This window comes from Rhinoraja longicauda, chromosome 7 (assembly GCF_053455715.1).
Source record: "Rhinoraja longicauda isolate Sanriku21f chromosome 7, sRhiLon1.1, whole genome shotgun sequence".
In the NCBI taxonomy this organism is placed as follows: Eukaryota; Metazoa; Chordata; class Chondrichthyes; order Rajiformes; family Arhynchobatidae; genus Rhinoraja; species Rhinoraja longicauda.
Genome location: NC_135959.1, coordinates 6,159,750 through 6,174,818, shown reverse-complemented (window position 1 = coordinate 6,174,818; position 15,069 = coordinate 6,159,750).

Below are 15,069 nucleotides of genomic sequence, written 5' to 3'. Positions count from 1 at the left end.
CCCCGCGGCATGGAGCTCCCGAGTCGGCCTCTTCTTACCAGAGACCGCGGGCTTCACGATGTTAAAGTCCACAGGCCCCACGGTTGAAGCTCTCCACAGTCGATCCCTCGGCAAAGGATCGCAAGCTCCACGCCGCGCCCGCGGCATGAAGCGCCGGGCCGGTCTCCAGGAAACAGGCCACAGTGGGGACGGAGATACGACACGGAGAAAAATCACACCTCCATCGAGGTTTGTCCGGGACAAAATCACTGATGCAAGACGACTGCATACACCAAGTACATGACTGAGTTTCTCTTGGGCAGCTTCATAAGATTCGTAAGTGATAGGAGCAGAATTAGGCCATTCAGCCCATGAAGTCTACTCCACCGTTCAATATTGGCTGATCTATCTCTCCCTCTCAACCCCACTCTCCTGCCTTCGCCCCATAACCCCTGACACCTGTACTAATCAAGAACCGCCTCCTCAGCCCTCTGTGGCAATGAGTTCCACAGATTCACTGCCCTGTGACTGAAGAAATCCCTCCTCATCCCCTTCCTGAAGGAACGTCCTTTAATTCTGAGGCTGTGGCCTCTGGTCCTAGACTTTCTCACTAGTGGAAACACCCTCTCCACGTCCACTCTATCCAGCTGACAACCCAGCAGTATGAATATTGAAGAATAGACACAAAAAGCTGGAGTAACTCAGCGGGAAAGGGAGCATCTCTACAGGGAAGGAATGGGTGACGTTTCGGGACAAGACCCTTCTTCTAACTTCAAGTAACACTTTGCATCCCCTCTCCCTTCCCCCACACTGGCCGTTACACAAGTTTCACTGTCATCCTGTTGAGTTTCACCGTCTCTGTAACTCGTTATCACCTTCCCCACGGCCAACAATGGACCATTGTGGGCTCTACCTTTCTTTGATCATCGTTGGTTTTTGCAAATGTTTCATCCATTTGTCCCGTGTAACGTCCATACCTCTCGTTTCCCTCTCCCCTGACTCTCAGTCCGAAGAAGGGTCTCGCCCCCAAAACGTCACCTACTCCTTCTCTTCAGAGATGCTGCCCGACCCGCTGATTTGCTCCAGCTTTTTTGTGTCTGCCTTCGGTTTAAGCCAGCGTCTGCAGTTCCTTACTGCACACTGAGTCTTGATAGTCTGTTCTGGATTTTGGGATCACGTGAGTTAAATTATCTGTGCAAACCTGCGACCAATTATCCTGATATACAACATGCACAGTAGTAATTACTGTGTGAGTTCAGTGGGCCATGAATCCTGATATCACTCAAAGCCGACGGCCAATCTTAGTCGCAAGATCGTCAGGCCACAGTTACAGGATTGTATACGGTTCTAGGGTCACAGAGTCACAGAGTCGTACAGCGCGGAAACAGGCCCTTCGGCCCACCCAGTCCACACCGACCAGCGATCCCCGCACATTAGCACTATCCTGCACACACTGGGGACAAGTTATATTTACACCAAGCCAATTTACCTACAAACCTGCACGTCTTTGGAGTGCGAGAGGAAACCGAAGATCTCGGAGAAAATCAATGCAGGTCACGGGGAGAACGTACAAACCCCGCACAGACAGCACCCGTAGTCGGGATCGAACCCAGGTCTCTGGCGCTGCAAGCGCTGTAAGGCAGCAACTCTACCGCCGCCCCGATGACAGAGTCATAGAGTCTTACAGGGTGGAAACAGGCCCTTCGGCCCAACTTGTCAACATATCCCACCTACACTAGTCTCCACTACCTGCGTTTGGCCCATATCCCTCTAAATCTGTCCTATCCATTTACCTGTCTAAATGTTTCTTAAACGTTGCGATAGTATCTGCCTCATCTACTCAACTGGCTGTTAACATACTATGTTTAGTTTGGTTGGGTTTAGTTCATTGTCACGTGTACAAAGGTACACCGAAGTTCTTTTGTCACGTGCTAACCAGAAAGTGGAAAGACTGTACATGATCACAATCGAGCCGTCCACTGTGGGCAGATACAGGATAAAGGAAATAATGCTCAGTGCGAGATTAAGTCCAGTAACATCCGATCCAAGATAATCCAAGGGTCTCCAATCAGGTTGATAGGAGCTCAGGACTGCACTCCAGATGTTGGTGGCCTGATAACAGCTGGACAGGAACTGTCCCTGAATCTGGAGGTGTGCGTTTTCACACTTCTGTACCTTTTGACTGATGGGGGCAAGGGAGAAGAGGGAGTGGCCAGGGCGCGACTCGTCCTCGATTATGCTGCTGGCCTTGCCGAGGCAGCGCGAGATGGACTCAATGGAATGAATACGTTTATTGGCCAAGTATGTACACATACAAGGAATGTGCCTTGGTGCTCCGCTCGCAAGTAACAACACGGACATCCAGTAAACAATTAACAATAAAGCATAAAACATTAAAACATTAAGGATAAAGCATTACGGTTTCAACATGTGAGCAAAATTAACCAGAGCAAAAAGAGACCACAGACTTTTGGTTATTGAGTAGAGCTGTTGCTCGTGGGAAAAAAAGCTGGTTTTATGTCCGGCTGTGGCTGCTTTGACAGTCCGGAGTCGCCTTCCAGAGGGAAGTGCTTTGAAGAGTTTGTGGCCAGGGTGAGAGGGGTCAGAGATGATCTTGCCCGCTCGCTTCCTGGCCCTTGCAGTGTACAGTTCGTCGATGGGGGGGAAGGTTGCAGCCAACAACCTTCTCGGCTGATCGAACGATTGGTTGCAGCCTCCGGATGTCGTGCTTGGTGGCTGAGCCAAACCAGACCACGATGGAGAAGGTGAGGACGGGCTCAGCGATGGCAGTGTAGAACTGGGCCATCATGGCCATCAATGTTTGTGTGATGGTCCGGGCCGCATCCACAATTCTCTGCGTTTTGTTGCGGTTTTGAATGGAGCTGTTCCCAGACCAGGTTTCCAAGCTGTATCATAGACCCGCGGGCCAGAGCTGCAGAGAGAGGCTGGGCAGACTAGGAATTCATTCCTTTGGGGTGCAAGAGGATGAGGGGTGAACTTAGAGATGGTGTACAACATCAGGAGGGGAATAGACCGGGAGAACGCACAGAGTCTTTTACCCAGAGTAGGGGAATCAAGAACCAGAGGGAGTACTGTAGGTTTAAGACGTGATGGAAAAGATTTAATGGAAGCCTGTGGAGAAACATTTGCACACTGAGGGTGGTGGGTGTATGGAACGAGTTGTCAGAGGACGTGGATGAGGCAGGGACCATAAAACGATTTAAAGACATTTGGACAAGGATGTGAATAGGAAATGTTTCGAGGGATACGGGCCAAACACGGCCAGGTAGACTATAGGTGGGCATTTTGGTTTCGTTTAGAGATACAGCGCGGAAACAGGCCCTTCGGCCCACCGGGTCCGCTCTGACCAGCGATCCCTGCACACTAACACTATCCTACACCCACTAGGGACAATTTTACATTTACACCCAGCCAATTAACCAACAATTGGTCTTTGGGGTGTGGGAGGAAACCGAAGATCTCGGAGAAAACCCACGCAGGTCACGAGGAGAACGTACAAACTCTGTACAGACGGCGCCCGTAGTCAGAATGGAACCTGGGTCTCCGGCGCTGCATTCGCTGTAAGGCAGCAACTCTACCGTTGCGCCACCGTGTCGCCAAACGTGGTTAGCATAGGCAAGTTGGGCCAAAGGGCCTGTTTCTGTGCTGTGTGGCTATGACTCCATGACCAGAATCCATGAGTAGCTTCTCTATCTCTGACTAATTAACGTGATGATGAGAGGTAGTTACTTGGCCGGTCAAAATGCCCCATCTACCCTAGTCCCACCTGCCTGCATTTGGCCCAAATCTCTCTCTCAACCTTTCCTATCCATTTACATTGGCCAAATGTTTAGTTTAGTTTAGTTTGGAGATATCGCGCGGAAACAGGCCCTTCGGCCCACCGGGTCCGCGCCGACCAGCGATCCCCGCGCACTAACACTATCCTACACCCACTAAGAACAATTTTTTTACATTTACCAAGCCAGTTGACCTACATACCTGTACGTCTTTGGAGTGCGGGAGGAAACCGAAGATCTCAGAGAAAACCCACGCAGGTCACGGGGAGAACGTACAAAGTCCGTACAGAACAGACAAGTGCCCGTAGTCGGGATCGAACCCGGGTCTCCGGCGCTGCATTCGCTGTAAGGCAGCAACTCTACTGCTGCGCCACCGTGCCCCTTTAAATGCTGCGGCCCAATGTTTTCAGAAAGTAAAGGCAAGAGAAACCATGATGAGAATAAGCTCCCGTATTCATATCGCCTAACTCTTTTCTCATCGCCGATTTGATTTAATTCAGGCGTTCAGAATCTCAAGCCTGTTCCAGCATCATTTCACCACGGCGGCACGGTGGCGCAGCGGTAGAGTTGCTGCCTTACAGCGAATGCAGCGCCGGAGACTCAGGTTCGATCCCGACTACGGGCGCCGTCTGTACGGAGTTTGTACGTTCTCCCCGTGACCCGCGTCGGTTTTCTCCGAGATCTTCGGTTTCCTCTCACACTCCAAAGTCGTACAGGTATGTAGGTTAATTGGCTGGGCAAATGTAAAAAAAAATGTCCCTAGTGTGTGTAGGATAGTGTAAAATGTGCGGGGATCGCTGGGCGGCACGGACCTGGTGGGCCGAAGGGCCTGTTTCCGCGCTGTACCTCTAAATCTAAAATCTAAACCATCATCCTGTTTTTCCTGTGCGATCACTAAAACCCAGCACGATGTGATCTCAGCTGGAGTCTGAGTCGTAATCTGTCTAATTAATCGCATTAGCTTCCTGCAGCATATTATTAAGCAAGAAAACATTAATTTCGCAGTGCTATTGTGCAGCTCCGATTTAAAGAGCGTTTTTTTTTCCACTCTCTCCTGAAAGGTGGGGAGAAGGCAGGGGAATGGGGTTAGGAGGGAGAGAGTTGGATCAGCCATCAACGGCCAGCTCTACCTCCGGGGAGATTCCACCTCCGGCCGAGAAGGTCATGTTCGAGAAGGATCAATGAGTTCTCGCTGGTCGTTGCCGCTGCCATCCAGAAATACCGGTAAACAAAGATCGCGCTGTGGGAACCCACCCGTGGAAGTTGGAACCCGGGACGACCAAACAAGACCGTTTGTATCGAAACGTATAAGATTATTAATCTTATCGAAACGTATAAGATTATTAATCTTATCGAAACGTATAAGATTATTAATCTTATCGAAACGTATAAGATTATTAATCTTATCGAAACGTATAAGATTATTAATCTTATCGAAACGTATAAGATTATTAATCTTATCGAAACGTATAAGATTATTAATCTTATCGAAACGTATAAGATTATTAATCTTATCGAAACGTGCAGCGTAGGTTTACTAGGTTAATTCCCGGAATGGTGGGACTGTCGTGTGTTGAAAGACGAGCGACTAGGCTTGTATACACGGGAATTTAGAAGGATGAGAGGAGATCTTATCGAAACGTATAAGATTATTAAGGGGTTGGACACGTTAGAGGCAGGAAACATGTTCCCAATGTTGGGGGAGTCCAGAACCAGGGGCCACACAGTTGAAGAATAAGGGGTAGGCCATTTAGAATTGAGATGAGAAAAACCTTTTTCAGTCAGAGAGTTGTGAATCTGTGGAATTCTCTGCCTCAGAAGGCAGTGGTGGCCAATTCTCTGAATGCATTCAAGAGAGAGCTGGATAGAGCTCTTAAGGATAGCGGAGTCAGGGGGTATGGGGAGAACGCAGGAACGGGGTACTGATTGAGAATGATCAGCCATGATCACATTGAATGGCGGTGCTGGCTCGAAGGGCCGAATGGCCTCCTCCTGCACCTATTGTTTATTGTCTATTGTCTATAAGACCATGTTGAAGACGTTGATGGAAGACGCGTGCGTAGAGATGAAAGAGGAGGAGCTGGCCAGCTGTACGGAGGACAGAGATGTGTGGGGCGTCCGTCACTGTGCCCGTCGGAAAACCTGCGCCACTGCGTCGCTAATGTTTGCAACGATTTTACATTAAAAAAATAATTAAATTAAATGATTGAACGGCGAAGGAGACACGATGGGCCGAACGGCCTAACTCTGTCAGTCACAAACTTATGAAAATATCCAATGACTTGGCCTCCACCACCGTCTGTGGCAATGAATTCCACAGATTCACCACCCTCTGACGAAATAAATTCCTCCTCATCTCCTTGCCTACGGTACCTCCTTTCATGAGATGGATCGGCCGTGATTGGAATGGCGGAGTGGACTTGATGGGCCGAATGGCCTAATTCTGCTCCAATCACTTAGGAACTTTAATGGTTCTTGAAATGAAGTGACCGGTTGATGAACAATGCTTGGAGATTATTTGTGCAGTTTTTAACATCTAACTAGACCAAGTGGACCCGTTGGGCCCAAACCTCTCCTGCATTGGTGCAGCACCCTCTCCTCCCCCCCTCCCCTCCCTACCCCTTCCCCTCCCCCCTTTCCCTCCCCTCCCCCCACTCCACCCCCCTCAACCCCCCTTATCCTCCCTCCACCCACTCCCTCCACCCCCCCTCCCTCCCTCCCCCTCCCTCCACCCTCTCCCTCCACCCCCCCTCCTCCCCTTCCCCTCCCCCCTTTCCCTCCCCTCCCCCCACTCCACCCCCCTCAACCCCCCTTATCCTCCCTCCACCCACCCTCCCTCCACCCACTCCCTCCACACCCCCACTCCCTCCACCCCCCTCCCTCCCTCCCCCTCCCTCCACCCCCCCTCCTCCCCTTCCCCTCCCCCCTTTCCCTCCCCTCCCCCCACTCCAGCCCCCTCAACCCCCCTTATCCCTCCTCCCCCTTCCTCCCTCCCCCTTCACCACCCCTGCTCCCTCTCCCCCCTTCCCCCCCTTCCCCATCCCACCCCCACTCCATCCCCCTCAACCCCTCTTATCCTCCCTCCTCCCCCTCCCTCCCTCCCTCCCTCCCTCCCTCCCTCCCTCCCTCCCTCCCTCCCTCCCTCCCTCCCTCCCTCCCTCCCTCCCTCCCTCCCTCCCTCCCTCCCTCCCCCCTCCCTCCCTCCCTCCCTTCCTCCCTCCCTCCCTCCCTCCCTCCCCCCTCCCTCCCTCCCTTCCTCCCTCCCTCCCTCCCTCCCTCCCTTCCTCCCTCCCTCCTCCCTCCCTCCCTAGGAGATAGATTTAAACTTTAAAATGTGAATAACTTAAAAAATATAACACCGATTTCAATGAAACTTCTTCCATTAGCACCAAAGGGACGACGGTGAGTACGGTGGGCCTAAAATTGTCGCACGATCGTGTACCGTTTTGGCTGTAGTTCAGGAACAAACAAACAAACAAACGAGAGTTTTTAGTATATGGATGAAGTGACCGGTGGAAACCATTTGATGGACAATGCTTGGTAATTATTTTGTGCAGTTTTTAACATCTAATTCACAGCTTTGAAATAGCACCTTTCACCTTAATTGGCAGGGGCGTGGGATTTGAATTAATGGATTAATATCCCGGAGGGTCGGACTATTGATCCAGAGACACGAATTTAAATCCCACCACAGGAGTTTAATTTTTGAAGTAATTAACTCAAAATTACAATACAAAGCTCTTGTGTCAGTTATGATGATGGTGCAAATCTGAACTGAGGTAAAAATGTATTTAATACCCCTCAAGCCATCAGTTTTTGGCAATAAGTTTAATTAGGTTTAATGTCAAGTGTACCGAGGTACAGTGAAAAGCTTTTGTTACGTGATTACAATCGAGCCGTCCACAATGTACAGATACTTGATAAAGGGAATAACATTTAATGCAAGATAAAGTGCAGTAAAGTGCAGGCTAAGATAGTTTGAGATTCGTAGATGGTAGAAACATAGCAACATCGAAAATAGGTGCAGGAGGAGGCCATTAGGCCCTTCGAGCCAGCACCGCCATTCATTGTGATCATTGTGATCATGGCTGATCATCCACAATCAGTAACCCATGGCTGCCTTCTCCCCATATCCCTTGATTCCACTAGCCCCCAGAGCTCTATCTAACTCTCTCTTAAATTCGTCCAGTGATTTGGCCTCCACTGCCCTCTGTGGCAGAGAATTCCACAAATTCACAACTCTCTGGGTGAAAATGTTCCTTCTCACTGCAGTCCTAAATGGCCTCCCCTTTATTCTTAGACTGTGGCCCCTGGTTCTGCAACCAGGGTCCCCCAACATTGGGAACATTTTTCCTGCATCTAGCTTGTCCAGTCCTTTTATAATTTTATACGTCTCTATAAGATCCCCTCTCATCCTTCTAAACTCCAGTGAATACAAGCCGGGTCTTTCCAATCTTTCCTCAAATATAGTACCATTGATTGAACCATTGACCTGAAAGAAGGAGCCAATACTGATGGGATAACATGCACCCAATGGGCTGAATGGCCTGTTGCCGGTCGCTGGTGAATGCTGTCGACACCACTGTGAACAAGTAAATTAAATTATTGCTCAAAATGATCCCAGGAATGAGTGGGTTAACATATGATGAGCTTTTGACGGTGCTGGGCCTGTATTCGCTGGAGTTTAGAAGGATGAAGGGGGACCTTCTAACCCCACCTCTCTATCTCCAGGTCCCTCAGGTCGGCCGACTTGGGGCTACTGACTATCCCGCGGTCTAGGCTTAAGCTCAGGGGTGACCGCGCTTTTGCGGTTGCAGCTCCTAGACTGTGGAACAGCATCCCTCTCCCCATCAGAACTGCCCCCTCCATCGGCGCTGTGAACTGTTTATGTATGTGCTGTTATGTTTGTGTGCCATTATATGTTCGTTCTTTAGTACCTGAACTGATGTACAGCACTTTGATCAACGTGGGTTGTTTTTAAATGTGCTGTACAAATAAAATTGACTTGACTTGACTTGACCTCATTGAAATTTACCGAATAGTCAAAGGCCTGGATGGAGTGGATGTGGAGAGGACGTTTCCACAAGTGGGAGAGTCTAGGACCAGAGGCCACAGCCTCAGAGTAAAAGGACGTACCTTTGTAAAGGGGATGAGGAGGAATTTCTATCGTCAGTGGACGGTGAATCTGTGGAATTCATTGCCACCGACGGCTGTGGAGACCAGGTGATTTGTAAGGTCAGGTACATGGATAAGAAAGGTTTAGTGCAATAGAGGCCAAATGCGGGAAACTGGGACTAGCTTAGATTGGGCATCTTGGTCGTCATGGACATGTCGGTCCGAAGGGGCCTGTTTCTACGCTGTATGACTTTATGACACCATATACCTATCTATGTCTCGACTACGCCTTGCTGCTGGGGCCGGGACAATAGGCCGGGACGAGAGAGTGAGGCCTACGATTTGCGCAACTCCTCCTCACTTAAATCCAAGTCAAGCGCAAGTCGTGACTTCAACCTCGGTCAGCATACACACCACGGCTGGCGGCGAGCCCAATCAGGGGCCGAAATAATAAGATTGAAAGTGAAGTCATGGTCATCTCTAAGATTATTAAGGGGTTGGACACGTTAGAGGCAGGAAACATGTTCCCAATGTTGGGGGGAGTCCAGAACCAGGGACCACAGTTTAAGAATAAGCGGTAGGCCATTTAGAACGGAGATGAGGAAAAACTTTTGCACTGAGAGAGTTGTGGCCGAATGGCCTACTCCTGCACCTATTGTCTAGTGTCGAAGAACGAACAACAACATACTTATCCTGTTGAAGACCTCAACCACTTCCTGCGGTGTGGAATTCTCTGCCACAGAAGGCAGTGGAGGCCGATTCGCTGGATGTTTTCAAGATAGAGTTCGATTCAGCTCTTGGGGCTAAAGGAATCAAGGGATATGGGGGAAAAGCAGGAACGGGGTACTGATTTTGGACGATCAGCCATGATCATATTGAATGACGGTGCTGGTTCGAAGGGCCGAATGGCCTCCTCCTGCACCTATTTTTCTATGTTTCTATGACCCGATTACTGGTGAGGGAACAGGGTCACCAAGTGATAATGCCTCATGATAAGCGAAGCACATTGCAGAACATAGTAAACAATGATAGTCGAGAAGATGTAAAATCACTGCCAAGGAAGTTGAGTAGTTTTCATGCCGACATTTTATTCCAATTTACAACATATAATGACGAAGACATCTATACAATTGATCCTTCGCTGAGCAAATTTAGCTTTGCCTGTGTTTCTAATATTTATTTCCACAATGAGTTTTCTTTCCCACTGCAGGCTAATCATTGTGTGTTTTATGGGCAAATAAATGAGGAACAGGAGGTTTGCAAAGACTGCTTTTTGAAGAGGGAATGAAATTCTTAAGGGGAGAACTTAATCCAAGTCATCCGTCAAGCCACACTCAGGCTTATTTATGTCCGTACTCCAGGTGAAAAGCAACTGTTGGGCACTTAAAATGAAACCATTTAAACTGTGTAACATCAGCGGCTTTGGCTATTCTTAAAATAATAACATAAAATGGCCATGTCTGCAAACTAATTAGAAGGGATGAGAGATACAGCAGGCAAACAGGGCCTTCTCAGCTCACTGAGTCAATGCCGACTACCGGTTACCCATTCACACTATGTGCAGGAAGGAACTGCAGGTGTTATAGACAATAGACAATAGACAATAGGTGCAGGAGTAGGCCATTCGGCCCTTCGAGCCAGCACCGCCATTCAATGTGTTCATGGATGATCATTCTCAATCAGTACCCCGTTCCTGCCTTCTCCCCATACCCCCCTGACTCCGCTATCCTTAAGAGCTCTATCTAGCTCTCTCTTGAATGCATTCAGAGAATTGGCCTCCACTGCCTTCTGAGGCAGAGAATTCCACAGATGCACAACTCTCTGACTGAAAAAGGTTTTTCCTCAACTCCGTTCTAAATGGCCTACCCCTTATTCTTAAACTGTGGCCCCTGGTTCTGGACTCCCCCAACATTGGGAACATGTTTCCTGCCTCTAACGTGTCCAACCCCTTAATAATCTTATATGTTTCGATAAGATCCCCTCTCATCCGTCTAAATTCCAGTGTATACAAGCCTAGTCGCTCCGGTCTTTCAACATATGACAGTCCCGCCATTCCGGGAATTAACCTAGTAAACCTACGCTGCACGCCCTCAATAGCAAGAATATCCTTCCTCAAATTTGGAGACCAAAACTGCACACAGTACTCCAGGTGCGGTCTCACTAGGGCCCTGTACAACCGCTGGATTATACCGAAGATCGACCCAGAATGCTGGAGTAACTCAGCGGGACGGGCAGCATCTCTGGATGGAACGGAAGAATGGGTGACGTTTCGGGTCGAGAGTCCGAAGAAGGACCTCGACCAAAACAAACGTCACCCATTCCTTCGTTCCAGAGATGCTGCCTGTCCCGTTGAGTTACTCCAGCATTCTGTGTCTACCCATTCACACTAATTCTATGTTGAAACAAAACAATGGTGGCACGGTAGCACAGCGGTAGAGTTGTTGCCTTACAGTACTTACCCGGGTTCGATCGTGACTACGGGCGCTGTCTGTACGGAGTTTGTACGTTCCCCCCGTGACCTGCGTGGGTTTTCTCCGAGATCTTTGGTTTACTCCCACGCTCCAAAGACGTACGGGTTTGTAGGTTAATTGTCTTGGTATAAATGTCAATTGTCCTTAGTGTGTGTAGGATAGTGTTAGTGTGCGGGGATCGCTGGGCGGGGTGGGCTGAAGGGCCTTATCTTCTGCGCCTTATCTCTAAGCTAAACTAAACTGCAGATGCTGGTTTACACCAAAGATAGATAGAAAAAGGTCAGGCTGCATCTCTGGAGAAAAGGGATTGAGTCATAGAGTGAAACAGTGTGGAAACAGGCCCTTCGGCCCAAGTTGCCCACACCGGCCAACATGTCCCAGCTACACTAGTCCCACCTGCCTGCGCTTGGTCCATATCCCTCCAAACCAGTCCTTTCCATGTACCTGTCTAGCTCTTTCTTAATTGTTGGGATAGTCCCAGCCTCAGCTACCTCCTTTTGGGTCGAGACCCTTCTTCAGGATGCTGCCTGATTCTACGTGTATTCCACTTTCGCATCCACTCAACTCTACTTTACGGGCAATTTTACCGAGGACAATTAACCTACAAACCCGCACGTCTTTGGATTGTGGGGGATAAACCGGAGCGCCCGGTGGAAACCCACACGGTCACAGGGAGAACTCCACACAGACAGCACCTGAGATCAGGTCTCCAAATTTGAGGAAGGATATTCTTGCTATTGAGGGCGTGCAGCGTAGGTTTACCATGTTAATTCCCGGAATGGCGGGACTGTCCTATCTTGAAAGACTGGAGCGACTAGGCTTGTATACACTGGAATTTAGAAGGATGAGAGGGGATCTTATCGAAACATATAAGATTATTAAGGGGTTGGACACGTTAGAGGCAGGAAACATGTTCCCAATGTTGGGGGAGTCCAGAACCAGGGGTCACAGTTTAAGACTAAGGGGTAGGCCATTTAGAACGGAGATGAGGAAAAACTTCAGTCAGAGAGTTGTAAATCTGTGGAATTCTCTGCCTCAGAAGGCAGTGGAGGCCAGTTCTCTGAATGCATTAAAGAGAGAGCCAGATAGAGCTCTTAAGGATAGCAGAGTCAGGGGGTATGGGGAGAAGGCAGGAACGGGGTACTGATTGAGAATGATCAGCCATGATCACATTGAATGGCGGTGCTGGCTCAAAGGGCCGAATGGCCTACTCTTGCACCTATTGTCTATTGTCTATTGTCTAAAAGCTTTTCGCTGTACCTCGCTCGGTACACGTGACAATAAACTCAACTGAATTCCTCACAAACCTTCCCCGCAATGTTTCCAGCGTAGCGTTCTCAATAATCCACGTGGAAATAATAATGCCCTCGAGCACAGTTTTCCCTGAAACTTGCAAACCCTTCCAATCATTCTTTTTAATCATCTTGATTAAACAAATGTCGGTTCATTAAAGCATGAATTCATTTTATTGATATTTTGTTCAGGCTGTTTTAAAATAGAAGCAATGGATCAATTGCAGGGGGGCACTGATTCCAAAGCTGGAACACCATTTATTGGCCAGACTCTACAGCTGTTTCCATCTTAAGGCAACTTGCAAAAACAACCCTTCGACACCCATAAATCAGGCCCCAGAATTGGCTCAAAAATATATCATCACTGCGGAATCCCTCATGAGGTTATCCACTTTGGTGGTAAGAATAAGAAGGCGGATTATTATCTGAATGTTGTCACGTTAGGAAAAGGGGACCTACAACGAGATCTGGGTGTCCTAGTGCATCAGTCACTGAAAGGAAGCATGTAGGTACAGCAGGCAGTGAAGAAAGCCAATGGAATGTTGGCCTTCATAACAAGGGGAGTTGAGTATAGGAGCAAAGAGGTCCTTCTGCAGTTGTACAGGGCCCGAGTGAGACCGCACCTGGAGTACTGTGTGCAGTTTTGGTCTCCAAATTTGAGGAAGGATATTCTTGCAATTGAGGGCGTGCAGCGTAGGTTTACCAGGTTAATTCCCGGAATGGCGGGACTGTCGTATGTTGAAAGACTGGAGCGGCTAGGCTTGTATACACTTGAATTTAGAAGGATGAGAGGGGATCTTATCGAAACATATAAGATTATTAAGGGGTTGGACACGTTAGAGGCAGGAAACATGTTCCCAGTGTTGGGGAGTCAAGAACCAGGGGCCACAGTTTAAGAATAAGGGGTGGGCCATTTAGAACGGAGACGAGGAAAAACTTTTTCAGTCAGAGAGTTGTAAATCTGTGGAATTCTCTGCCTCAGAAGGCAGTGGAGGCTAAGTCTTTGAATGCATTCAAGAATGATGTGGTTATGCTTTATTCTTAATTGTTAACTGTATGTTTGTGTTGTCATTTGTGAGCGGAGCACCAAGGCACATTCCTTGTATCTGCACATACTTGGCCAATAAACGTATTCATTAATTAATTCATTCATTCATTCATTCAGATGAATATGACGGAGCCTGCTGTAAGCGACAGATTGAAAGGAGAGATGACAGAGGTAAGTGGGCATCAAAAACTCTTTCAAATAAAGCTGCTCCCTGAGTCTGTGTAGTTCTCTGATTCAACTCGAGGCAAGAACATAGAACAGAGAACAGTGCAGAAGCGTGGGTTTTCTCCGAGATCTTCAGTTTCCTCCCACACTCCAAAGACCTACAAGTGTGCAGGTTAATTGGCTTGGTAAATGTAAAAATTGTCCCTAGTGGGTGTAGGATAGTGTTAATGTGTGCGGGGACTGCTGGCCGGCGCGGACCTGGTGGGCTGAAAGGGCCTGTTTCTGCGCTGTATCTCTAAACTATTCATTCATTCATCTACAGCACTATCCTACACATTAGGGACAATTTACAATCTTCACCGAAGCCAATTAACCGACAAACCTGTGCATCTTTGGAGAGTGGGAGGAAACCGGAGCACCCGGAGAAAACCCACGCAGGTCCCAGGAGAGGACGTACAAACTCCGTACAGGCAGCACCCGTAGTCGAGATCGAACCCGGGTCTCCGGCGCTGTGAGGCAGCAACTGTTGGATGCTCCATTGGTGTCCTGGATCACCAACTACCTGACTGGACGAGGGTGGTGGGTGTATGGAACGAGCTGCCAGAGGAGGTAGTTGAGGCTGGGACTATCCCAACGTTTAAGAAACAGCTAGACGGGCACATGGATAGGACAGGGTTCGGACCAAACGCAGACAGGTGTGACGACGAGTGTAGCTGGGACATTGTTGGGCGGTGTGGGCAAGTTGGGCCGAAGGGCCTGTTTCCGTGCTGTCTCACTCTATGACTCTATGTCTCTCGGGTTGAGGAAGTGAACGTAAGTTGTCAAATCAGGGGCACAAAAAAGGAATGTTGGTCAAACCTTGAGGGCAGTAAAGTCAGATAAAGACAGAGCCCATCGATCACTTGTGCGAACCACAGTAGACTGGGGAGTGAGCAATCCCTCTTCTTGACAAACTCAAACCGCAACACACGCATAAATCTTTACCCTTTGTGCCCGAGGCAAACGGATGAAACGGTCTGTTAATTCGTCACCCCTACAAGGCATCGGACAACTCAGTATCGACTCAGTATCGGCGCTTCCTTGGACTGAGAGTCAGGGAGGGGGGAGGGGCGGGGGGGGGGGAGCGGGAGTGGGAGACCCAGAGATATGGAAGGGGAAGGTGTGAAAACGAGACACCCCCCCTTCAAAGGAGATGAGTGAGG